The sequence below is a fragment of the Pleurodeles waltl genome, chromosome 3_1, assembly GCF_031143425.1.
Source record: "Pleurodeles waltl isolate 20211129_DDA chromosome 3_1, aPleWal1.hap1.20221129, whole genome shotgun sequence".
Taxonomy (NCBI): domain Eukaryota; kingdom Metazoa; phylum Chordata; class Amphibia; order Caudata; family Salamandridae; genus Pleurodeles; species Pleurodeles waltl.
Window position 1 is genome coordinate 1,000,588,895 of NC_090440.1, and position 25,199 is coordinate 1,000,614,093.

General features: G+C 47.9%; 1 protein-coding gene across 3 annotated transcripts in view; it reads left to right on the plus strand.

Moving 5' to 3' along the window:
- The window catches only part of MARCHF7 (membrane associated ring-CH-type finger 7), a 255,444-nt gene that overhangs the window by 184,166 nt on the left and 46,079 nt on the right, over window positions 1-25,199 (plus strand). The gene's annotated exons all lie outside the window — the stretch shown is intronic.

Below are 25,199 nucleotides of genomic sequence, written 5' to 3' on the forward strand. Positions count from 1 at the left end.
GCTCAACCACCAGCAAAAATGTATAAGCAGAAGGAGAAGCCAGTACCTGCCTCTACGTCTCCTCCTCATTCACCAAAGCTTTCCTTTTCACCTCCAACCACTAGCCCACCACCGTTGCCTTCACCAACACTTTCACAGTACTCGCATGGGGATACAGTGGATCCTTGCGATCTATACGACCCAGATCCTATTCCGGATAATGACCCGGATTATACCCCTCCAAGCCTTCTCCACCAGAGGACACTTCTGCATACACCCAGTTTGTTTCCAGGGCAGCTGCTTTACCATGGGGTGCTTTATGCACACTGAACCCGCTAGAAGAGGATTTCCTGTTTAACACTCTATCCTCCACCCACTCTAGATATCAGTGCCTCCTATGATACCTGGAATGGTCAAACATGCATACCAAATTTTTAGTAAGCCAGTCAAAGCTTGAGTAATTTACTCCACGTATTGACGACAAATGCAAACCTGCTCCTACAGTCCCGGATTACATCACACACCAAGTTCCTCCAGATTCAGTGATAGTGAGCGCAGCTAGAAAGAGGGCTAATAGCAAATCCTTAGGGCGATGCTCGTTCCCCCTGATAAGGAAATTTGATGCCGCTGGCATGAGTGGCCACACAGGCGGCCAATCAATGGTGAATTTCAAATTTGCAAGCATTTCTAGCCAGATACGATAGAGCCCACTGGTATGAGATGCAAGAACTCCTACAGTACCTCCCAAAGGAACATCAGAAATGGGCACATTAGATTGTAGACGAGGGCCAGGCCATAAGCAATAACCAGATAAGAGCTGCCCTTGATGCTGTGAACACAGCAGCCAGAAGTGTCAATACTGCCATTACTATAAAAAATCATGCATGGCTACGTACTTCTGGTTTTTAAACCAGAAATTCAACAGGCAGTACATAACATGCTTTTTGACAAAAAACATTTGTTTGGTCCTGATGTCGCTACGACCATGGAAAAACTGAGGAAAAACTCAGGCACTGCCAAAGCAATGGGAGGATTATACACAACACCGTATAGAGGCTCCTTTTGCAGACAACAATTTAGGGGAGGATTCAAACCACAATCCTCTGAAGCCTCTACCTCCCAGGTAAAGCAGGGACAGCAGCAGCAACAATATCAGAGAGGGGGGGATTTAGAGGGTCTGACAGAGGCCAATATTTTAGAACGAGGCAGGTTCCAAACCTCTAAGCAAGCCACTACACCATCCAAACAGTGACTTATTTACCATCCCTCAACCCCACACATCTCCTGTGGGGGGAAGTTTACAATTTCATTCTCATTGGCAAAACATCACCACAGACCATTGTGTCTTGTCAATTATCCTAAATGGCTATTGCCTAGAATTGATTTCTACCCCTCCAAACATTCCCCCACATTACCACAGATTGTCCCCAGAACACAACGTTCTATTACAACAAGAGGTACAATCGCTACTTCTAAAACAAGCAATAGAATTGGTCCCACATTCTCAACAAGGAACAGGAGTATACTCACTATACTTACTTATCCCCAAAAAGGATGGCACTCCGGCCCATCTTAGATCTCTGAATCTATACATCCACATGGTAACTCTGCAGGGCGTCATTCCACTACTACAAAAACAAGATAACATGACTGCTTTAGACCTCAAAGATGCATATTTCCATATACCCATCCATCCAGCTCACAGAAAATAACTCCGGTTTGTCATAGCAGGAAAACATCAGTTCAAAGTTCTGCCATTCAGCATAACAGCTCCAAGAGTGTTCACAAAAGGTCTAGCAGTAGTGGCAGCCTACCTAAGAAGGCAACACATTCATGTCTTTCCATATCTAGACGATTGGCTAATAAAATCAGGCAATTTTAAAACTATGCCAACAACAAACTCCAGTATGTAATAGAGACCCTACATACACTAGGGTTCACTCTCAATTACCAGACATCTCACCTTCAACCAGCACAAGTACAACCTTACTTAGGTGCTATTATAAATATGCAAAAAGCCCTAGCATATACAAATACACAAAGGATACATTCCAAAATCGCATACCACAAATACAGCAAAATCAACAATACACTGTAATTTGTCATGAGACTTCTAGGAATGATGGCATCTTGCATAGCAATAGTACTGCATGCAAGACTCAATATGAGGCCTTTACAACAATGCCTCTCACAACAATGGTCTCAGGCACAAGGTCCTTTGCTAGATCTAGTGTTGGTTGACCGCCAAATGCAAACGTCCCTTCAATGGTGGAATCTCAGCAACTTAATGAAGGGATGGTCATTTCAATACCCTGTTCCTCAGATCACAATAACAGATGCATCAATGATAGGTTGGGGAGCTCTTCTCAAAAGGCTTCCCATTCAAGGGGAATGGGATTCCAAATAAAGACATTTTCACATAAACCATTTAGAATTATTAGCTGTGTTCCTTGCCTTAAAAGCATTTCAACCCCCTCTCAAATACAAGAATGTTCTGATGAAAACAGACAATATGACAACAATGTATTACCTGAAGAAACAAGGCCTGACACATTCACCTCAACTGTCCCTGTTAGCCCAAACAATATGGAAACGGGCAATTCACAATCGCGTTCATCTATTGGCAGAATACATTCCAGGAATACACAATCAGCTAGCAGATCTCCTAAGCAGGATCCACCAACACACACGAATGGGAGATTCACTTTCAGGTACTTCAAAAGTACTTTCAAAAGTGGGGAACACCAGAAATAGACTTATTTGCACCAAGCGAAAACACAAAATGCCAAAACTTTGCATCCAGACACCCACATCCCCTATCCAAGGGCAATGCTCTATGGATCAGTTGGTCATGGATATTTGCTTATAAACCCCCCCCCCATTTCCTTCCTTTTCTGGTCCACAAACTACGTCAGACAGCTCTCACCATGATACCCATAGCCCCAACGTGGACACAACAACATTGGCACACCACACTCCTAGACCTGTCAGTAGTACCTCACGCCAAACTTCCAAACATACTGGATTTGTTAACACAGAACAAAGATCAAATCAGGCATCCAAACCCCAGTGCTCTCAACTTAGCGATTTGGCTCCTGAATCAGAGTTTGGATACCTAAAACGTCCATTAGAATGCATGGAAGTGCTCAAGCAGGCACATAAACCTACCACTAGACAATGTTATGCTAACAAATGGAAAAGAATTGTTTACTACTGTCTATCCAAAAATACTGATCCACTTACAGCGTCAATACAAGATATTGTATGCTATCTAGTTCATTTGCAGAAATCAAATCTAGCTTTCTCATCCATTAAAATCCATCTTACTGCAATATCAGCATTTTGCAGACTATTCAGCACACCTCTCTGTTCAGAGTTCCAGTTATAAAAGCTTTCAAGGAAGGATTAAAACGTATTATTCCACCTAGAATGCCACATGTTCCTACTTGGAATCTAAATATCGTACTCACCAGACGTATGGGCCCACCTTTTGAACCTGCGCATTCTTGTGAGATTCAATTTTTGACATGGAATGTCGCTTTCCTAGTAGCTATTACTTAATTGCGAAGTTAGTGAAATACAAGCATTCACTCTTGAACCTTTTTTCCAATTGCACAAACATAAAGTTGTACACGTACCAAACAGTGGAATTGCCAGTCTTCTTTCCACAGCCAGACTCCGTTGCAGAAAGAGCCCTTCATACTCTTGGCCTCAAAAGAGCTCTTATGTACTATATAGATAGAACTAAAGAGTTTAGGAAAACAAAACAACTTTTCATTGCTTTTCAACAACCACATAAAGGCATTCCTATCTCTAAGCAAGGATTAGCAAGATGGATTGTTAAATGCATACAAACATGTTACATTAAGGCAAAAAGACAACTTTTCACCACACCTAGAGCACATTCCACTAGAAACAAAGGTGCGTCTATGGCATTCTTAAGAAACATACCAATGGCAGACATATGTAAAGCTGCCACATGGTCTACTCGTACATCTACAAAACATTGTGTAATGTATTTTCAAAGCAACAGGCCATCCTGTCTTAAGAACGTTATTTCAAACAACTTCAACTCCTACAGGCTAGCCACCACAATTTTTGGGGAGAGTAACGTCTTTGTAGTTTATGCATAGCATGTGTATCTACAGCTAAACATGCCATTGAATGGAAAATGTCACTTACCCAGTGTACATCTGTTTGTGGCATGTGGTGCTACAGATTCACATGCATCCTCCCTCCTCCCTGGAAGCCTGTAGTGGTTGCAGTTTTATTATTTGTATATATGTAGATACATTTACATTTGCATGGACATCTATTTTTTTACTTACTAATTTTATAGAACATTTATATTGTTAAACTCTATCACTCCTTTCTACACCCTTTTGCGGGAAAACAGTCAAACAATGGAGTCGATGCCAAGCACAGTATCACCGAGAGGAGGAGTCACTCGATCTTCTTCGAAGAAGAACAACTTGTAACACTCTGAGCCGAACACCAGATGGCAGAATAATGTATAGCATGTGAATCTGTGGCACTACATGCCACGAACAGATGTACACTGGGTAAGTGACATTTTCCTTCTCTTGCTACTAGTTTTACGTGCATCAAGTTTTATATATATTGGATTTTTCAAAACTTCTTATAAATGTTACTGTTTTTACTTGTGGTGTGTTTTTGATTTAAAAAAAAAAAAAAAAAAAGTGTCCCATGGCATGTTTGACTGTAGACACACCTGCTGTGCATAAAGTTGCCATCTCGTGTTTGGTCGGCGTGGTACAACTTGTTTTTCTTCGAAGAATATTTTCGAGTCACCGGATCAAGTGCTGACTCCTCTCTGTGATAGTGCGCATGGGCATAGAGTCCTTTGTTGGATTTTTTCCTCTGCCGTCTGTTTTGGATGTTTGTTCCTCTTGCTCAGAGTTCTCTGCTCAATACAATCCTAAGCTGGTGTGTAAGGAAATGCCTCCTTGGCATGGTTGCCCCCTGACTTTTTGCCTTTGCTGATGCTATGTTTACAATTGAAAGTGTGCTGAGGCCTGCTAACCAGGCCCCAGCACCAGTGTTCTTTCCCTAACCTGTACTTTTGTATCCACAATTGGCAGACCCTGGCATCCAGATAAGTCCCTTGTAACTGGTACTTCTAGTACCAAGGGCCCTGATGCCAAGGAAGGTCTCTAAGGGCTGCAGCATGTCTTATGCCACCCTGGAGACCTCTCACTCAGCACAGACACACTGCTTGCCAGCTTGTGTGTGCTAGTGAGGACAAAACGAGTAAGTCGACATGGCACTCCCCTCAGGGTGCCATGCCAGCCTCTCACTGCCTATGCAGTATAGGTAAGACACCCCTCTAGCAGGCCTTACAGCCCTAAGGCAGGGTGCACTATACCATAGGTGAGGGTACCAGTGCATGAGCACTGTGCCCCTACAGTGTCTAAGCAAAACCTTAGACATTGTAAGTGCAGGGTAGCCATAAGAGTATATGGTCTGGGAGTCTGTCAAACACGAACTCCACAGCACCATAGTGGCTACACTGAAAACTGGGAAGTTTGGTATCAAACTTCTCAGCACAATAAATGCACACTGATGCCAGTGTACATTTTATTGCAAAATACACCCCAGAGGGCACCTTAGAGGTGCCCCCTGAAACTTAACCGACTGTCTGTGTAGGCTGACTAGTTCCAGCAGCCTGCCACACCAGAGACATGTTGCTGGCCCCATGGGGAGAGTGCCTTTGTCACTCTGAGGCCAGTAACAAAGCCTGCACTGGGTGGAGATGCTAACACCTCCCCCAGGCAGGAGCTGTGACACCTGGCGGTGAGCCTCAAAGGCTCACCCCTTTGTCACAGCCCAGCAGGGCACTCCAGCTTAGTGGAGTTGCCCGCCCCCTCCGGCCACGGCCCCCACTTTTGGCGGCAAGGCTGGAGGGAACAAAGAAAGCAACAAGGAGGAGTCACTGACCAGTCAGGACAGCCCCTAAGGTGTCCTGAGCTGAGGTGACTCTGACTTTTAGAAATCCTCCATCTTGCAGATGGAGGATTCCCCCAATAGGGTTAGGATTGTGACCCCCTCCCCTTGGGAGGAGGCACAAAGAGGGTGTACCCACCCTCAGGGCTAGTAGCCATTGGCTACTAACCCCCCAGACCTAAACACGCCCTTAAATTTAGTATTTAAGGGCTACCCTGAACCCTAGAAAATTAGATTCCTGCAACTACAAGAAGAAGGACTGCCTAGCTGAAAACCCCTGCAGAGGAAGACCAGAAGACGACTACTGCCTTGGCTCCAGAAACTCACCGGCCTGTCTCCTGCCTTCCAAAGATCCTGCTCCAGCGACGCCTTCCAAAGGGACCAGCGACCTCGACATCCTCTGAGGACTGCCCCTGCTTCGAAAAGACAAACTCCCGAGGACAGCGGACCTGCTCCAAGAAAGGCTGCAACTTTGTTTCCAGCAGCCTTGAAAGAACCCTGCAAGCTCCCCGCAAGAAGCGTGAGACTTGCAACACTGCACCCGGCGACCCCGACTCGGCTGGTGGAGATCCAACACCTCAGGAGGGACCCCAGGACTACTCTGATACTGTGAGTACCAAAACCTGTCCCCCCTGAGCCCCCACAGCGCCGCCTCCAGAGGGAATCCCGAGGCTTCCCCTGACCGCGACTCTTTGAATCCTAAGTCCCGACGCCTGGGAGAGACCCTGCACCCGCAGCCCCCAGGACCTGAAGGACCGAACTTTCACTGGAGAAGTGACCCCCAGGAGTCCCTCTCCCTTGCCCAAGTGGAGGTTTCCCCGAGGAACCCCCCCCTTGCCTGCCTGCAGCGCTGAAGAGATCCCGAGATCTCTCATAGACTAACATTGCGAACCCGACGCTTGTTTCTACACTGCACCCGGCCGCCCCCGCGCCGCTGAGGGTGAAATTTCTGTGTGGGCTTGTGTCCCCCCCCCGGTGCCCTACAAAACCCCCCTGGTCTGCCCTCCGAAGACGCGGGTACTTACCTGCAAGCAGACCGGAACCGGGGCACCCCCTTCTCTCCATTCTAGCCTATGTGTTTTGGGCACCACTTTGAACTCTGCACCTGACCGGCCCTGAGCTGCTGGTGTGGTGACTTTGGGGTTGCTCTGAACCCCCAACGGTGGGCTACCTTGGACCAAGAACTGAACCCTGTAAGTGTCTTACTTACCTGGTAAAATTAACAAAAACTTACCTCCCCCAGGAACTGTGAAAATTGCACTGTGTCCACTTTTAAAACAGCTATTTGTCAATAACTTGAAAAGTATACATGCAATTTTTATGATTTAAAGTTCCTAAAGTACTTACCTGCAATACCTTTCGAATGAGATATTACATGTAGAATTTGAACCTGTGGTTCTTAAAATAAACTAAGAAAATATATTTTTCTATACAAAAACCTATTGGCTGGATTTGTCTCTGAGTGTGTGTACCTCATTTATTGTCTATGTGTATGTACAACAAATGCTTAACACTACTCCTTGGATAAGCCTACTGCTCGACCACACTACCACAAAATAGAGCATTAGTATTATCTATTTTTACCACTATTTTACCTCTAAGGGGAACCCTTGGACTCTGTGCATGCTATTCCTTACTTTGAAATAGCACATACAGAGCCAACTTCCTACATTGGTGGATCAGCGGTGGGGTACAAGACTTTGCATTTGCTGGACTACTCAGCCAATACCTGATCACACGACAAATTCCAAAATTGTCATTAGAAATTGATTTTTGCAATTTGAAAAGTTTTCTAAATTCTTAAAAGACCTGCTAGGGCCTTGTGTTAGATCCTGTTTAGCATTTCTTTTAGAGTTTAAAAGTTTGTAAAAGTTTGAATTAGATTCTAGAACCAGTTGTAGATTCTTAAAAAGTATTCCAACTTTTAGAAGCAAAATGTCTAGCACAGATGTGACTGTGGTGGAACTCGACACCACACCTTACCTCCATCTTAAGATGAGGGAGCTAAGGTCACTCTGTAAAATAAAGAAAATAACAATGGGCCCCAAACCTACCAAAATACAGCTCCAGGAGCTTTTGGCAGAGTTTGAAAAGGCCAACCCCTCTGAGGGTGGCAACTCAGAGGAAGAGGATAGTGACTTGGAGGACAATTCCCCCCTACCAGTCCTATCTAGGGAGAACAGGGTCCCTCAAACCCTGACTCCAAAAATAATAGTCAGAGATGCTGGTTCCCTCACAGGAGAGACCAACACCTCTGAAATCACTGAGGATAACCCCAGTGAAGAGGACATCCAGTTAGCCAGGATGGCCAAAAGATTGGCTTTGGAAATACAGATCCTAGCCATAGAGAGGGAAAGACAAGAGATGGGCCTAGGACCCATCAATGGTGGCAGCAACATAAATAGGGTCAGAGATTCTCCTGACATGTTGAAAATCCCTAAAGGGATTGTAACTAAATATGAAGATGGTGATGACATCACCAAATGGTTCACAGCTTTTGAGAGGGCTTGTGTAACCAGAAAAGTGAACAGATCTCACTGGGGTGCTCTCCTTTGGGAAATGTTCACAGGAAAGTGTAGGGATAGACTCCTCACACTCTCTGGACAAGATGCAGAATCTTATGACCTCATGAAGGGTACCCTGATTGAGGGCTTTGGATTCTCCACTGAGGAGTATAGGATTAGATTCAGGGGGGCTCAAAAATCCTCGAGCCAGACCTGGGTTGACTTTGTAGACTACTCAGTGAAAACACTAGATGGTTGGATTCAAGGCAGTGGTGTAAGTAATTATGATGGGCTGTACAATTTATTTGTGAAAGAACACCTGTTAAGTAATTGTTTCAATGATAAACTGCATCAGCATCTGGTAGACCTAGGACCAATTTCTCCCCAAGAATTGGGAAAGAAGGCGGACCATTGGGTCAAGACAAGGGTGTCCAAGACTTCAACAGGGGGTGACCAAAAGAAAGGGGTCACAAAGACTCCCCAGGGGAAGGGTGATGAGACAACCAAAACTAAAAATAGTAAAGAGTCTTCTACAGGCCCCCAAAAACTTGCACAGGAGGGTGGGCCCAGAGCCTCTTCACAAAACAATGGGTACAAGGGTAAAAACTTTGATCCCAAAAAGGCCTGGTGTCATAGCTGTAAACAGCATGGACACCAAACTGGAGACAAGGCCTGTCCCAAGAAAGGTTCCACTCCAAACTCCCATCCAGGTAACACTGGTATGGCTAGTCTCCAAGTGGGATCAACAGTGTGCCCAGAGCAAATCAGGGTCCACACTGAAGCTACTCTAGTTTCTGAGGGTGGGGTGGATTTAGCCACACTAGCTGTCTGGCCGCCTAACATGCAAAAATACAGACAGCAACTCTTAATTAATGGGACTAGAATAGAGGGCCTGAGGGATACAGGTGCCAGTGTCACCATGGTGACAGAGAAACTGGTTTCCCCTGGCCAATACCTGACTGGAAAAACTTACACAGTCACCAACGCTGACAATCAGAGAAAAGTACATCCCATGGCAATGGTTACTTTAGAATGGGGAGGGGTCAATGGCCTGAAACAGGTGGTGGTCTCCTCAAATATCCCAGTGGACTGTCTGCTTGGAAATGACCTGGAGTCCTCAGCATGGGCTGAGGTAGAGCTAAAAACCCATGCAGCAATGCTGGGTATCCCTGAACTGGTGTGTGTGAAAACAAGAGCACAGTGCAAGGCACAGGGTGAACAAGTAGAGCTGGAGTCTGGAAGAATGGCCCAGCCTACCAAGAGAACAGGAAAGTCAGTTGGGAAACCAACTGCAACACAGCAAAAGAAAGGGAACCTCTCTTCTCAGGAAGAAGTTCTGCCCTCTGAGGGAACTGAGCCTTTGGAGCTTGAACCTTATCAGATTGAGCTCTTGGGCCCAGGGGGACCCTCAAGGGAGGAGCTGTGTAAGGGACAAGAAACCTGTCCCTCTCTTGAAGGCCTTAGGCAGCAAGCTGCTGAAGAGTCCAAGGGCAAGAAAAATGGAACACATAGGGTCTATTGGGAAGATGGACTCCTGTACACTGAGGCCAGAGACCCCAAACCTGGTGCCACTAGGAGAGTGGTAGTGCCTCAGCTGTTCAGAGAGTTCATCCTAACATTGGCCCATGACATTCCCCTTGCTGGACATTTGGGACAAACCAAGACGTGGGAGAGGTTAGTCAACCACTTCTACTGGCCCAATATGTCCAACATGGTTAAGGAGTTTTGCCTCTCCTGCCCCACCTGTCAAGCCAGTGGTAAGACAGGTGGGCACCCAAAGGCCCCCCTCATTCCACTTCCAGTGGTGGGGGTCCCCTTTGAAAGAGTGGGTGTGGACATAGTTGGTCCACTGGAACCTCCCACAGCCTCAGGAAATATGTATATCCTGGTAGTAGTGGATCATGCTACCAGGTATCCTGAAGCTATTCCCCTTAGGTCGACTACTGCCCCTGCAGTAGCCAAGGCCCTCATTGGTATCTTTACCAGAGTGGGTTTCCCTAAGGAGGTGGTGTCTGACAGAGGTACCAACTTCATGTCAGCATACCTGAAACACATGTGGAATGAGTGTGGAGTGACTTATAAATTCACTACACCTTACCATCCACAAACTAATGGCTTAGTTGAGAGATTCAACAAGACATTAAAGGGCATGATCATGGGGCTCCCAGAAAAACTCAAAAGGAGATGGGATGTCCTCTTGCCATGTCTGCTTTTCGCTTACAGAGAGGTGCCACAGAAGGGAGTAGGATTCTCACCCTTTGAACTTCTGTTTGGTCATCCTGTAAGGGGACCACTTGCTCTTGTTAAAGAAGGCTGGGAGAGACCTCTCCATGAGCCTAAACAAGACATAGTGGACTATGTACTTGGCCTTCGCTCTAGAATGGCAGAGTACATGGAAAAGGCAACCAAAAACCTTGAGGCCAGCCAACAGCTCCAGAAGTTTTGGTATGACCAAAAGGCTGCACTGGTTGAGTTCCAACCAGGGCAGAAAGTCTGGGTTCTGGAGCCTGTGGCTCCCAGGGCACTCCAGGACAAATGGAGTGGCCCTTACCCAGTACTAGAAAGGAAGAGTCAGGTCACCTACCTGGTGGACCTGGGCACAAGCAGGAGCCCCAAGAGGGTGATCCATGTGAACCGCCTTAAGCTCTTCCATGACAGGGCTGATGTGAATCTGTTGATGGTAACAGATGAGGATCAGGAGGCAGAGAGTGAACCTCTCCCTGATCTTCTGTCATCAGACCCAAAAGATGGCACAGTAGATGGAGTGATCTACTCAGACACCCTCTCTGGCCAACAGCAAGCGGATTGTAGGAGAGTCCTACAACAGTTTCCTGAACTCTTCTCCTTAACCCCTGGTCAGACACACCTGTGTACCCATGATGTGGACACAGGAGACAGCATGCCTGTCAAGAACAAAATCTTTAGACAATCTGACCATGTTAAGGAAAGCATCAAGGTGGAAGTCCACAAGATGCTGGAATTGGGAGTAATTGAGCGCTCTGACAGCCCCTGGGCTAGCCCAGTGGTCTTAGTCCCCAAACCTCACACCAAAGATGGAAAGAAAGAGATGAGGTTTTGTGTGGACTACAGAGGGCTCAATTCTGTCACCAAGACAGATGCTCATCCAATTCCAAGAGCTGATGAGCTCATAGATAAATTAGGTGCTGCCAAATTCTTAAGTACCTTTGACTTGACAGCAGGGTACTGGCAAATAAAAATGGCACCTGGAGCAAAAGAGAAAACAGCATTCTCCACACCTGATGGGCATTATCAGTTTACTGTTATGCCCTTTGGTTTAAAGAATGCCCCTGCCACCTTCCAAAGGTTGGTGAATCAAGTCCTTGCTGGCTTGGAGTCCTTTAGCACAGCTTATCTTGATGATATTGCTGTCTTTAGCTCCACCTGGCAGGATCACCTGGTCCACCTGAAGAAGGTTTTGAAGGCTCTGCAATCTGCATGCCTCTCTATCAAGGCATCCAAATGCCAGATAGGGCAGGGAACTGTGGTTTACTTGGGACACCTTGTAGGTGGAGGCCAAGTTCAGCCACTCCAACCCAAGATCCAGGCTATTCTGGACTGGGTAGCTCCAAAAACCCAGACTCAAGTCAGGGCATTCCTTGGCTTGACTGGGTATTACAGGAGGTTTGTGAAGGGATATGGATCCATTGTGACAGCCCTCACTGAACTCACCTCCAAGAAAATGCCCAAGAAAGTGAACTGGACTGTGGAATGCCAACAGGCCTTTGACACCCTGAAACAAGCAATGTGCTCAGCACCAGTTCTAAAAGCTCCAGATTATTCTAAGCAGTTCATTGTGCAGACAGATGCCTCTGAACATGGGATAGGGGCAGTTTTGTCCCAAACAAATGATGATGGCCTTGACCAGCCTGTTGCTTTCATTAGCAGGAGGTTACTCCCCAGGGAGCAGCGTTGGAGTGCCATTGAGAGGGAGGCCTTTGCTGTGGTTTGGTCCCTGAAGAAGCTGAGACCATACCTCTTTGGGACTCACTTCCTAGTTCAAACTGACCACAGACCTCTCAAATGGCTGATGCAAATGAAAGGTGAAAATCCTAAACTGTTGAGGTGGTCCATCTCCCTACAGGGAATGGACTTTATAGTGGAACACAGACCTGGGACTGCCCATGCCAATGCAGATGGCCTTTCCAGGTTCTTCCACTTAGAAAATGAAGACTCTCTTGGGAAAGGTTAGTGTCATCCTCTTTCGTTTGGGGGGGGGTTGTGTAAGGAAATGCCTCCTTGGCATGGTTGCCCCCTGACTTTTTGCCTTTGCTGATGCTATGTTTACAATTGAAAGTGTGCTGAGGCCTGCTAACCAGGCCCCAGCACCAGTGTTCTTTCCCTAACCTGTACTTTTGTATCCACAATTGGCAGACCCTGGCATCCAGATAAGTCCCTTGTAACTGGTACTTCTAGTACCAAGGGCCCTGATGCCAAGGAAGGTCTCTAAGGGCTGCAGCATGTCTTATGCCACCCTGGAGACCTCTCACTCAGCACAGACACACTGCTTGCCAGCTTGTGTGTGCTAGTGAGGACAAAACGAGTAAGTCGACATGGCACTCCCCTCAGGGTGCCATGCCAGCCTCTCACTGCCTATGCAGTATAGGTAAGACACCCCTCTAGCAGGCCTTACAGCCCTAAGGCAGGGTGCACTATACCATAGGTGAGGGTACCAGTGCATGAGCACTGTGCCCCTACAGTGTCTAAGCAAAACCTTAGACATTGTAAGTGCAGGGTAGCCATAAGAGTATATGGTCTGGGAGTCTGTCAAACACGAACTCCACAGCACCATAATGGCTACACTGAAAACTGGGAAGTTTGGTATCAAACTTCTCAGCACAATAAATGCACACTGATGCCAGTGTACATTTTATTGCAAAATACACCCCAGAGGGCACCTTAGAGGTGCCCCCTGAAACTTAACCGACTGTCTGTGTAGGCTGACTAGTTCCAGCAGCCTGCCACACCAGAGACATGTTGCTGGCCCCATGGGGAGAGTGCCTTTGTCACTCTGAGGCCAGTAACAAAGCCTGCACTGGGTGGAGATGCTAACACCTCCCCCAGGCAGGAGCTGTGACACCTGGCGGTGAGCCTCAAAGGCTCACCCCTTTGTCACAGCCCAGCAGGGCACTCCAGCTTAGTGGAGTTGCCCGCCCCCTCCGGCCACGGCCCCCACTTTTGTCGGCAAGGCTGGAGGGAACAAAGAAAGCAACAAGGAGGAGTCACTGACCAGTCAGGACAGCCCCTAAGGTGTCCTGAGCTGAGGTGACTCTGACTTTTAGAAATCCTCCATCTTGCAGATGGAGGATTCCCCCAATAGGGTTAGGATTGTGACCCCCTCCCCTTGGGAGGAGGCACAAAGAGGGTGTACCCACCCTCAGGGCTAGTAGCCATTGGCTACTATCCCCCCAGACCTAAACACGCCCTTAAATTTAGTATTTAAGGGCTACCCTGAACCCTAGAAAATTAGATTCCTGCAACTACAAGAAGAAGGACTGCCTAGCTGAAAACCCCTGCAGAGGAAGACCAGAAGACGACTACTGCCTTGGCTCCAGAAACTCACCGGCCTGTCTCCTGCCTTCCAAAGATCCTGCTCCAGCGACGCCTTCCAAAGGGACCAGCGACCTCGACATCCTCTGAGGACTGCCCCTGCTTCGAAAAGACAAGAAACTCCCGAGGACAGCGGACCTGCTCCAAGAAAGGCTGCAACTTTGTTTCCAGCAGCCTTGAAAGAACCCTGCAAGCTCCCCGCAAGAAGCGTGAGACTTGCAACACTGCACCTGGCGACCCCGACTCGGCTGGTGGAGATCCAACACCTCAGGAGGGACCCCAGGACTACTCTGATACTGTGAGTACCAAAACCTGTCCCCCCTGAGCCCCCACAGCGCCGCCTGCAGAGGGAATCCCGAGGCTTCCCCTGACCGCGACTCTTTGAATCCTAAGTCCCGACGCCTGGGAGAGACCCTGCACCCGCAGCCCCCAGGACCTGAAGGACCGAACTTTCACTGGAGAAGTGACCCCCAGGAGTCCCTCTCCCTTGCCCAAGTGGAGGTTTCCCCGAGGAACCCCCCATTGCCTGCCTGCAGCGCTGAAGAGATCCCGAGATCTCTCATAGACTAACATTGCGAACCCGACGCTTGTTTCTACACTGCACCCGGCCGCCCCCGCGCCGCTGAGGGTGAAATTTCTGTGTGGGCTTGTGTCCCCCCCGGTGCCCTACAAAACCCCCCTGGTCTGCCCTCCGAAGACGCGGGTACTTACCTGCAAGCAGACCGGAACCGGGGCACCCCCTTCTCTCCATTCTAGCCTATGTGTTTTGGGCACCACTTTGAACTCTGCACCTGACCGGCCCTGAGCTGCTGGTGTGGTGACTTTGGGGTTGCTCTGAACCCCCAACGGTGGGCTACCTTGGACCAAGAACTGAACCCTGTAAGTGTCTTACTTACCTGGTAAAATTAACAAAAACTTACCTCCCCCAGGAACTGTGAAAATTGCACTAAGTGTCCACTTTTAAAACAGCTATTTGTCAATAACTTGAAAAGTATACATGCAATTTTTATGATTTAAAGTTCCTAAAGTACTTACCTGCAATACCTTTCGAATGAGATATTACATGTAGAATTTGAACCTGTGGTTCTTAAAATAAACTAAGAAAAGATATTTTTCTATACAAAAACCTATTGGCTGGATTTGTCTCTGAGTGTGTGTACCTCATTTATTGTCTGTGTATGTACAACAAATGCTTAACACTACTCCTTGGATAAGCCTACTGCTCGACCACACTACCACAAAATAGAGCATTAGTATTATCTATTTTTACCACTATTTTACCTCTAAGGGGAACCCTTGGACTCTGTGCATGCTATTCCTTACTTTGAAATAGCACATACAGAGCCAACTTCCTACATGGTGTCTCTGTCTTTGTCTTCCTTTCTGCGTTTTCTTTTTCCTTCTAACCTCAGTTAGTTTTTTTCTTTCGCGAAACCCAACTCCATGCCCTTTGGAGCGTTTGTACCCCTTTTTGGGATTATATCCTACACAACACTTCTGGATATGCTGCAGACCTAATGGATTGGACTCCACTTCGCTTTTGCCCTCTGTCATTCCAAGTTACCACATACCGATCAGCACCAGGTGTGTAATTTGTGTCTCTTCCCCGACCATGCGGAGCAAACCTGCAACGCCTGTCTCTTTTCAGTCGAAAAAGATGCTATTGGACAGAAGAGCTTGTCGACTCAAAATGGCTTCTCGGACTCTAGAGGAGTGGAGGAGCACGCACAGGAGGAACCACAGGAAGAGGAGGCCTATTCAGTCCAAGACTCCCACTCATGCATTGTCAGACATTGAGAGCCAAGAGTTGCTGTCGGCGCTGACCGTGAGTGCAAAGGTCCCAGCACCCATGATCACAACTTTAAAAAGCACATCTAAAGAGGTCACCGGTCCGCCACTGCCTTCCAGCCATGGTCTGAGCCAAGAAACTGTTTTGGATGCCACGCCTTTCTGCTTGGCACTGACCTTGGGGTCTACAATAACCACATCGGCACAGTTGACCAGATGAGCACCCTGCTTTGGTGCCGACCACTTCAGTATAGTCTAAATAAATTGCCCTCCACTGTTTTGGTGCTGACACCATCGCCTCTACCAATAACTTAGGAGCTGATTATTTTATTTTTACATTTTTTTAAATGACTGTTTCCACTCCTGCGGATTCTGGACAGTCTTCCACCACCCCTTAACCGGTGGAACCAATTTTTAAAACCATGGGCACTCATCAAGCCATATTCATATTCAAGAGGGAACAGGTTGTATTCTAGCATCACCGCCTGTCCCTGTAAAAAGAAAATTGACTTTTCAGGAGGTGTTTTACAGCTCTCTGCCTCCAAAGAAGGCTAGCGGACATAAATCACCACCTTTTTCTACAGCCTTCTCCTCAGTCTACTTCACCTAGTTCACGACCAATCAAAGGGTTTACACCACCAAATTCACCTCCACATGGGACACAGGATTTAGGAGACACTAGAGGACCAGTATCCCTGGGACATATATGATCCGGATCCTAGTACACCTAATGATCTGGATCTCTACCTAGCTAGACCATCACTACCTGAAGATTCCACCTGATATCAGCAAGTCATAACTAGGGCAGCTGCATTTCAGAATGTAACCATGCACACATTCTATTGTGGAAGACTTTGTTTGACACCCTTGCCACAACACAGTCCATTCCTTCCAATGCTTCGTCATGCTTAGGCACACTGATGAGATCAAGGAGCCAGTACGAGCCTGCATATCAGTCAGTTGATTAAAAAAAAAATATATACATATGTTCGATGGCATGTGTAGCTGCAGATACACATGCTTTGCACATCCCGCCATCTAGTGTTGGGCTCGGAGTGTTACAAGTTGTTTTTCTTCGAAGAAGTTTTTCGAGTCACGAGATCGAGGGACTCCTCCCCTTTCGGCTCCATTGCACATGGGCGTCGACTCCATCTTAGGTTGTTTTCTTTCCGCCATCGGGTTCGGACGAGTTCCTTTTCGCTCCGCGTTTCGGTTCGGAGAGATAGTTAGAATCTCGGAAAATTCAACGGTATTGTTTGCGTTCGGTATCTGGTTAGTTACAACAGATCTACACCGAATTTTGAAGAGCTCTGGTGGCCCTTCAGGGTTTTCCATCCCCCGTCGGGGCCTGGTCGGCCCGACCACGTGTCTCTTCAAGGCTAATGGAACGGACCCCATTCCGCTTCAGCCCCAGATGTCACAACAAGTATCCGTATACAGATCAGCATCTGGTGTGTAACTTGTGTTTGTCTCCAGAACACAAAGAAGATACTAGTGAAGCCTGTCGAGCGTTTCGGTCAAGGAAAACATTGAGACCGAAGAGCAAGAAGACTGCAAATGGCGTCGGCAGGACAACGACACTTGGAGGAAGAGGAAGAAACCTTCTCCATCGAGGATTCAAACTCTGACGAGGACAATCTCGAACAGACGTCGAAAACCGTGAGTAAGACGTCGACACACAAAACTCACAGAAAGACCGCTAAAGCCCAGGGGACGCCACCGCCAGCAGGCCATGGCTTAACCCGAAAAATAGGTGACCGAACATCAGCACCAAAAAAGGGCACGCATGTGTCGAAGGCATCTGACACCGGTCGAGATACCGCCACAGAGCGGACTCGACCCAGAGACAGCGGGTCAGAGCAAGTTCGGCACCGAGAGGGCGGCACCGAAACGACTCGGCACCGAGAGGCTGGAACGCCGAAAATTAAGAAAGTGTTGTCAGAGTCAAAAAAGATTGCCGAAAAAGTTTCCATACAGAAACATCCGGCCTCAGAACCGAAAACAAGTTCCTACACAGAGGAACAGGGACTGTCCTCACAAATGCAAGGACATAGGTTCGGACAAGAACTAGAGTCCATGGAGCCAGATTACACTCAAAGAAGGCTCAACATCCAAAAAGACAAAGGGAAGATAAGTACTCTTCCCCCAATTCGGATGAAAAGAAGACTTGCCTTCCAAGAGAAAGACAAGTAGCCACAGGCAAAGGTGGCAAGACAAGTAACACCGCCACCATCTCCACCACGCTCAACACATACATCACCGGCAACCACTCCACCACTGATGCAGTCCCCAACTCATACTGGAATGAGTCCAGATGATCCCGATGCATGGGATCTTTACGATGCGCCAGTATCAGATTACAGCCCAGACTGTTATCCGGCGAGACCGTCGCCACCTGAGGACAGTACAGCCTACACACAGGTGGTGTCAAGAGCAGCGGCGTTTCATAATGTCACCCTGCATGCAGAGCCTATTGATGATGACTTTTTGTTTAACTGTAGGAAGTTGGCTCTGTATGTGCTATTTCAAAGTAAGGAATAGCATGCACAGAGTCCAAGGGTTCCCCTTAGAGGTAAAATAGTGGTAAAAATAGATAATACTAATGCTCTATTTTGTGGTAGTGTGGTCGAGCAGTAGGCTTATCCAAGGAGTAGTGTTAAGCATTTGTTGTACATACACATAGACAATAAATGAGGTACACACACTCAGAGACAAATCCAGCCAATAGGTTTTTATATAGAAAAATATCTTTTCTTAGTTTATTTTAAGAACCACAGGTTCAAATTCTACATGTAATAGCTCATTCGAAAGGTATTGCAGGTAAGTACTTTAGGAACTTCAAATCATCAAAATTGCATGTATACTTTTCAAGTTATTCACAAATAGCTGTTTTAAAAGTGGACACTTAGTGCAATTTTCACAGTTCCTAGGGGAGGTAAGTATTTGTTAGTTTTACCAGGTAAGTAAGACACTTACAGGGTTCAGTTCTTGGTCCAAGGTAGCCCACCGTTGGGGGTTCAGAGCAACCCCAAAGTCACCACACCAGCAGCTCAGGGCCGGTCAGGTGCAGAGTTCAAAGTGGTGCCCAAAACACATAGGCTAGAATGGAGAGAAGGGGGTGCCCCGGTTCCGGTCTGCTTGCAGGTAAGTACCCGCGTCTTCGGAGGGCAGACCAGGGGGGTTTTGTAGGGCACCGGGGGGGACACAAGTCCACACAGAAATTTCACCCTCAGCGGCGCGGGGGCGGCCGGGTGCAGTGTAGAAACAAGCGTCGGGTTCGCAATGTTAGTCTATGAGAGATCTCGGGATCTCTTCAGCGCTGCAGGCAGGCAAGGGGGGGGTTCCTCGGGGAAACCTCCACTTGGGCAAGGGAGAGGGACTCCTGGGGGTCGCTTCTCCAGTGAAAGTCCGGTCCTTCAGGTCCTGGGGGCTGCGGGTGCAGGGTCTCTCCCAGGCGTCGGGACTTTAGATTCAAAGAGTCGCGGTCAGGGGAAGCCTCGGGATTCCCTCTGCAGGCGGCGCTGTGGGGGCTCAGGGGGGACAGGTTTTGGTACTCACAGTATCAGAGTAGTCCTGGGGTCCCTCCTGAGGTGTTGGATCGCCACCAGCCGAGTCGGGGTCGCCGGGTGCAGTGTTGCAAGTCTCACGCTTCTTGCGGGGAGCTTGCAGGGTTCTTTAAAGCTGCTGGAAACAAAGTTGCAGCTTTTCTTGGAGCAGGTCCGCTGTCCTCGGGAGTTTCTTGTCTTTTCGAAGCAGGGGCAGTCCTCAGAGGATGTCGAGGTCGCTGGTCCCTTTGGAAGGCGTCGCTGGAGCAGGATCTTTGGAAGGCAGGAGACAGGCCGGTGAGTTTCTGGAGCCAAGGCAGTTGTCGTCTTCTGGTCTTCCGCTGCAGGGGTTTCAGCTAGGCAGTCCTTCTTCTTGTAGTTGCAGGAATCTAATTTTCTAGGGTTCAGGGTAGCCCTTAAATACTAAATTTAAGGGCGTGTTTAGGTCTGGGGGGTTAGTAGCCAATGGCTACTAGCCCTGAGGGTGGGTACACCCTCTTTGTGCCTCCTCCCAAGGGGAGGGGGTCACAATCCTAACCCTATTGGGGGAATCCTCCATCTGCAAGATGGAGGATTTCTAAAAGTTAGAGTCACCTCAGCTCAGGACACCTTAGGGGCTGTCCTGACTGGCCAGTGACTCCTCCTTGTTATTCTCATTATTTTCTCCGGCCTTGCCGCCAAAAGTGGGGCCTGGCCGGAGGGGGCGGGCAACTCCACTAGCTGGAGTGTCCTGCTGGGTTGGCACAAAGGAGGTGAGCCTTTGAGGCTCACCGCCAGGTGTGACAATTCCTGCCTGGGAGAGGTGTTAGCATCTCCACCCAGTGCAGGCTTTGTTACTGGCCTCAGAGTGACAAAGGCACTCTCCCCATGGGGCCAGCAACATGTCTCGGTTTGTGGCAGGCTGCTAGAACTAGTCAGCCTACACAGATAGTCGGTTAAGTTTCAGGGGGCACCTCTAAGGTGCCCTCTGTGGTGTATTTTACAATAAAATGTACACTGGCATCAGTGTGCATTTATTGTGCTGAGAAGTTTGATACCAAACTTCCCAGTTTTCAGTGTAGCCATTATGGTGCTGTGGAGTTCGTGTTTGACAGACTCCCAGACCATATACTCTTATGGCTACCCTGCACTTACAATGTCTAAGGTTTTGTTTAGACACTGTAGGGGTACCATGCTCATGCACTGGTACCCTCACCTATGGTATAGTGCACCCTGCCTTAGGGCTGTAAGGCCTGCTAGAGGGGTGTCTTACCTATACTGCATAGGCAGTGAGAGGCTGGCATGGCACCCTGAGGGGAGTGCCATGTCGACTTACTCGTTTTGTCCTCACTAGCACACACAAGCTGGCAAGCGGTGTGTCTGTGCTGAGTGAGAGGTCTCCAGGGTGGCATAAGACATGCTGCATCCCTTAGAGACCTTCCTTGGCATCAGGGCCCTTGGTACTAGAAGTACCAGTTACAAGGGACTTATCTGGATGCCAGGGTCTGCCAATTGTGGATACAAAAGTACAGGTTAGGGAAAGAACACTGGTGCTGGGGCCTGGTTAGCAGGCCTCAGCACACTTTCAATTGTAAACATAGCATCAGCAAAGGCAAAAAGTCAGGGGGCAACCATGCCAAGGAGGCATTTCCTTACATTAACACACTATCCTCCACATACAGTCAATACCAAAGTCTCCCTATGCTACCTGAAATGCTAAAACACTCCAAACAGGTGTTTCAGGAGCCTGTGAAGGGCAGGGCTATAACTCCAAGGGTGGAGAAGAAATGCAAGCCGCCGCCAACAGACCCTGTATACATCACGCAGCAATTAACACCAGACTCGGTGGTAGTATGGGCAGCTCGCAAGAGAGCAAACTCACACATCTCAGGAGACGCACCACCTCCAGACAAGGAGAGTCGCAAGTTCGCTGCGGGGAAAAGGGTTGCAGCACAAGCGGCCAACCAATGGCGCATTGCCAACTCATAGGCATTGCTGGCGAGATACGATAGGGCTCATTGGGACGAAATGCAACATTTCATTGAGCACTTGCCCAAAGAGTTCCAGAAAAGGGCACAGCAAGTGGTGGAGGAAGGACAGATTATCTCGAACAATCAGATACGCTCGGCAATGGATGCAGCAGATACAGCTGCTAGGACAATAAATACAGCAGTGACTATAAGGAGACACGCATGGCTGCGTACGTCAGGATTTAAGCCGGAAATTCAACAAGCAGTGCTGAATATGCCATTTAACGGACAGCAGTTGTTTGGGCCGGAGGTGGACACTGCTATAGAAAAACTTAAAAAGGACACTGATACGGCCAAAGCCATGGGCGCACTCTACTCCCCACAGAGCAGAGGCACATTTCGTAAAACCCAGTTTCGAGGGGGGTTTCGAGGACAAAGCACGGAACCCACAACCTCACAAACAAGGCCCACTTATCAGAGCCAATATCAGCGGGCAGTTTTCGGGGACAATATAGAGGGGGCCAATTCCAAAAGAATAGAGGGAAGTTCCAAAGTCCCAAAACACCTCAAAACAAGCAGTGACTTCGATGTCCCAAATCCCCAACACAACACCTGTGGGGGGGAGACTAACCAAGTTCTACAAACATTGGGAAGAAATAACAACAGACACTTGGGTCCTAGCAATTATCCAGCATGGATATTGCATAGAATTTCTCAAGATCCCTCCAAATGTCCCACCGAAAACACACAATGTCAAAACAACACATAGATCTCCTACAACTGGAGGTCCAAGCATTGTTACAGAAAGAAGCAATAGAACTAGTACCAATCCATCAGAGAGGAACAGGAGTTTACTCGCTGTACTTTCTCATACCCAAAAAAGACAAAACTCTAAGACCTATATTAGATCTCAGAACATTAAATATCTAAATCAAATCAGATCACTTTCACATGGTGACATTACAGGATGTAATCCCATTGCTCAAACAGCAAGACTACATGACAACACTAGACCTAAAGGATGCATACTTCCATAAACCGATACATCCTTCACACAGAAAGTACTTAAGGTTCGTATTCCAAGGGGTACATTACCAGTTCAAAGTGTTGCCATTCGGGATAACAGCGTGTTTTGGTTCGGAAAGTTAGTGAAAATCTCGGAAAATTTGACGGTATTGTTTGCGTTCGGTATCGGGTTAGTTACAACAGATCGACACCGAATTTTGAAGAGCTCCGATGGCCCTTCGAGGTTTCAGTTCAGAAAGTTAGGGAAAATCTCAGAAAATTTGACGGTATTGTTTTCGTTCGGTATCTGGTTAGTTACAACAGATCGACACAGAATTTTGAAGAGCTCCGGTGGCCCTTCAGGGTTTTCGATTCCCCGGCGGGGCCTGGTCGGCCCGACCACGTGCATCTTCAAGGCTAGTGGAATGGACCCCATTCCGCTTCTGCCCCGAATGTCACAACAAGTATCCTTATACAGATCAGCATCTGGTCTGTAATTTGTGTTTGTCTCCAGAACACAAAGAGGATACCTGTGAGGCCTGTCGAGCGTTTCGGTCGAGGAAGACTTTTAAGAGACCGAAGAGCAAGAAGACTACAAATGGCGTCAGCGCCGACAGGTCAACGACACTTGGAGGAAGGGGAAGAAACCTTCTCCATCGCGGATTCGGATGAGGTCGATCCCGAACAGACGCCGAAAACCGTGAGTAAGACGTCACAACACAAAACTCACGGAAAAAACGTTAAAGCTCAGGGGACGCCACCGCCAGCAGGCCATGGTTTAACCCAAAAAATAGGTGACCGAGCATCGGCACCGAAAAAGGGCATGCATGTGTCAAGTCATCCGACTCCGGTCAAGATACTGGCACAGAGCAGACTCGACCCCGAGACACCGGGTCGGAGCAATCTCGACACCGAGAGGGCGGAACCGAAATGAGTCGGCATCGAGAGATCAGTACGCCGAAAATTTAAAGTGTCTTTGGAGCCGAAAAAGACTGCGGAAAAAGTTTCCATACTGAAACATCCTGCCTCTGAACCAAAATAGAGTTCCTACTCAGAGGAACAGGGCCTGTCCTCACAGATGCAAGGACACAAATTCGGACAAGAACTGGAGGCAGGGGAGCCAGATTACACTCAAAGAAGGCTCCACATTCAAAAGGACACAGGGAAGATCAGTACTCTCCCTCCAATAAAAATGAAAAGAAAACTTGCCTTCCAAGAGAAAGACAAGCAGCCTCAGGCAAAAGTGGCAAGACAAGTGACTCCGCCACCATCTCCACAACGCTCACCAGAACTATCACCAGTAGCCACTCCACCATTGATGCAGTCCCCAACTCACACAGGGATGAGTTAGGATGATCCCGACGCATGGGATCTTTATGATGCGCCTGTATCAGATAACAGTCCCGACTGTTATCCAGCGAGACAGTCACCACCTGAGGACAGCACTGCCTACACACAGGTGGTGGCAAGAGCAGCTGCGTTTCATAATGTGACCCTGCACGCAGAACCTATAGAGGATGACTTTCTTTTTAATACACTGTTGTCCACACATAGCCAGTACCAGAGTCTCCCTATGTTACCAGGAATGCTCAAACACTCCAAACAAGTGTTTCAGGAGCCTGTGAAGGGCAGGGCCATAATTCCAAGGGTGGAGAAGAAGTACAAAGCGCCATCAACAGACCATGTGTACATCACGCAGCAATTAACACCAGACTCCGTGGTAGTAGGGGCAGCTCGTAAAAGGGTGAACTCACACACCTCAGGAGACGCCCCACCTCCAGACAAAGAAAGTCGCAAGTTCGACGCAGCGGGGAAAAGGGTTGCGGCACAGGCAGCCAACCAATGGCGCATTTCCAACTCACAGGCATTGCTGGCGAGATATCATAGGGCTCATTGGGACAAAATGCAACATTTCATAGAACACCTGCCCAAAGAGTTCGAAAAAAGAGCAGAACAAGTGGTGGAGGAAGGCCAGAGTATCTCGAACAATCAGATACGCTCAGCAATGGATGCAGCCGACACAGCTGCTAGGACTGTAAATACAGCAGTGACCATATGGAAGCACGCATGGCTAAGAACATCAGGATTCAAGCCTGAAATACAACAAGCGGTCCTGAATATGCATTTTAACCGACAGCAATTGTTTGGGCCGGAGGTGGACACTGCCATAGAAAAACTTAAAAAGGGCACAGATACGGCCAAAGCCATGGGCGCACTCCACTCCCCACAGAGCAGAGGCACTTTTCGGAAAACACAGTTTTGAGTGGGGTTTCGGGGACAGAGCACAGAAGCCTCAACCTCACAAACAAGACTCACTTATCAGAGTCAATATCAGCGGGGAAGTTTTTGGGGACAATACAGAGGGGGGCAGTTTCCAAAGATGCTCAAACTAACAGAGAGGGGGGGGGGGGGAGAGACTAACCAATTTCTACAACAACTGGGAAGAAATAAGACACGTGGGTCTTAGCCATTATCCAGCATGGTTATTGCATAGAATTTCTTCAATTCTACATGACAACACTAGACCTCAAGGATGCGTATTTCCATATACTTATACATCCTTCCCACAGAAAGTACTTAAGGTTTGTAATCCAAGGGGTACATTACCAGTTCAAAGTGTTGCCATTCGGGATAACAGCGCCAAGAGTTTTTACAAAATGCATGGCAGTAGTGGCCGCTCATATCAGAAGGCAGCAAATACATGTGTTCCCGTACCTAGACAATTGGTTAATCAAAACCAATACGCAAGAACGGTGTTCACAACACACAAAGTATGTCATAGAAACCCTTCACAAGCTAGGTTTCTCACTCAATTACAAGTCACACCTACAGCCGTGTCAAATACAACAATACTTAGGAGCAACAATCAACACAACAGAAGGGATTGCCAGTCCAAG